Genomic DNA, 2,423 nt, shown 5'->3' with positions numbered 1-2,423 from the left:
ACTCTTGGGAAAAGCTAGTCAATGCCTTCTTGGCAAAGTTCTTTCCACCTCAAAAATTGAGTAAGCTTAGAGTAGAAGTCCAAACCTTTAGACAGAAGGAAGGAGAATCCCTCTATGAAGCTTGGGAAAGATACAAACAATTAATCAGAAAATGTCCATCTGATATGCTTTCTGAATGGAGCATCATAGGTATTTTCTATGATGGTCTTTCTGAACTGTCCAAGATGTCTTTGGATAGCTCTGCTGGAGGATCTCTTCATCTGAAGAAGATGCCTACAGAAGCTCAAGAACTGATTGAAATGGTTGCAAATAACCAATTCATGTACACTTCTGAAAGGAATCCTGTGAATAATGGGACTAATCAGAAGAAAGGAGTTCTTGAGATTGATACTCTGAATGCCATATTGGCTCAGAACAAGATATTGACTCAGCAAATCAATTTGATTTCTCAAAGTCTGTCTGGAATGCAAAATGCACTGGGCAGTACTAAAGAAGCTTTATCTGAAGAAGAAGCTTATGATCCTGAGAACCCTTCAATGGAAGAGGTGAATTACATGGGAGAACCCTATGGAAACACCTATAATTCTTCATGGAGAAATCATCCAAATCTCTCATGGAAGGATCAACAGAGACCTCAACAAGGTTTCAACAATAATAATGATGGAAGAAACAGGTTTAGCAGTGGCAAGCCTTTTCCATCATCCTCTCAGCAACAGACAGGGAGTTCTAAGCAAAACACCTCTGACTTAGCAACCATGGTCTCTGATCTAATCAAAACCACTCAAAGTTTCATGACTGAAACGAGGTCCTCCATTAGAAACTTGGAGGGACAAGTGGGTCAGCTGAGTAAGAAAATTACTGAACTCCCTCCTAGTACTCTTCCAAGCAATACAGAAGAAAATCCAAAAGGAGAGTGCAAAGCCATCAACATGGCCGAATTAGGAGAGGAGGAAGAGGCAGTGAATGCCACTAAAGAAGACCTCAATGGACGTCCACTGGCCTCCAATGAGTTCCCCAATAAGGAACCATGGGAATCTGAGGCTCAAAATGAGACCATAGAGATTTCATTGGATTTACTTCTGCCATTCATGAGCTCTGATGAGTATTCTTCCTCTGAAGAGGATGAGTATGTCACTGAAGAGCAAGTTGCTAAATACCTTGGAGCAATCATGAAACTAAATGACAAGTTATTTGGAAATGAGACTTGGGAGGATGAACCCCCTCTACTCACCAAAGAACTGGATGACTTGTCTAGGCAGAAATTACCTCAAAAGAGACAGGATCCTGGGAAGTTTTCAATACCTTGTACCATAGGCACCATGACCTTTGAGAAGGCTCTGTGTGACCTTGGGTCAGGGATAAACCTCATGCCACTCTCTGTAATGGAGAAACTTGGAATATTTGAGGTACAAGCTGCTAGAATTTCACTAGAGATGGCAGACAACTCAAGAAAACAAGCTTATGGACTTGTAGAGGATGTTCTGGTAAAAGTTGAAGACCATTACATGCCTGCTGATTTCATAATCCTAGAGACTGGGAAGTGCATGGATGAATCCATCATCCTGGTAGACCCTTCCTAGCCACAGCAAAGGCTGTGATTGATGTTGATAGAGGAGAATTGATCATTCAAGTGAATGAAGAATCCCTTGTGTTTGAGGCTCAAGGATATCCCTCTGTCATCATGGAGAGGAAGCATGAAGAGCTTCTCTGAAAACAGAGCCAAACAGAGCCCCCACAGTCAAACTCAAAGTTTGGTGTTGGGAGGTTCCAACATTGCTCTGAGCATCTGTGAGGCTCCATGAGAGCCCTCTGTCAAGCTACTGACATTAAAGAAGCGCTTGTTGGGAGGCAACCCAATGTTATATTTTATCTATTTTCCATTGTTATTTTATGTTTTCTGTAGGTTGGTGATCATGAGAAGTCACAAAATCAATTGAAAAAGCAAAAACAAAATGAAAAACAGAAAGAAAAATAGCACACCCTGGAGGAAGATCTTGCTGGCATTTAAACGCCAGTAAGGCTAGCAGATGGGCGTTTAACGCCCAGTCTGGCACCATTCTGGGCGTTTAACGCCAGAAAGGGGCACCAGACTGGTGTTAAACGCCAGTAAAGGGCAAGAACTTGGTGTTAAACGCCAGAAAGGGGCACCAGCCCGACGTTTAACTCCAGAATTGGCACAGAGAGCAATTTTGCTCGCCACTTGGTGCAGGGATGACTTTTCCTTGACACCTCAAGATTTGTGGACCCCACAAGATCCCCACCTACCCCACCACTCTCTCTCTTCTTCACCCATTCACCAATCACCTCAAAACCTCTTCCCCAAAAACCCTTCACCTATCAAATCCCATATTTCTCTTCACCACTCACATCCATCCTTCATAAAACCCCACCTACCCCACCATTCAAATTCAAACCACTTTCCC

General features: G+C 42.8%; 1 non-coding gene across 1 annotated transcript; it reads right to left on the bottom strand.

Moving 5' to 3' along the window:
- Positions 1–62: 62 nt before the first annotated feature.
- On the bottom strand, positions 63–170 carry LOC127746951 (small nucleolar RNA R71). The gene has a single exon (XR_008008756.1). It is a non-coding gene; the product is annotated as a small nucleolar RNA R71 (small nucleolar RNA).
- Positions 171–2,423: the final 2,253 nt, after the last annotated feature.

Source organism: Arachis duranensis, chromosome 4, assembly GCF_000817695.3.
Source record: "Arachis duranensis cultivar V14167 chromosome 4, aradu.V14167.gnm2.J7QH, whole genome shotgun sequence".
Lineage (NCBI taxonomy): Eukaryota > Viridiplantae > Streptophyta > Magnoliopsida > Fabales > Fabaceae > Arachis > Arachis duranensis.
Note: the sequence above shows the minus strand (reverse complement) of the source record. Positions and strands in the feature narration are given on the sequence as shown.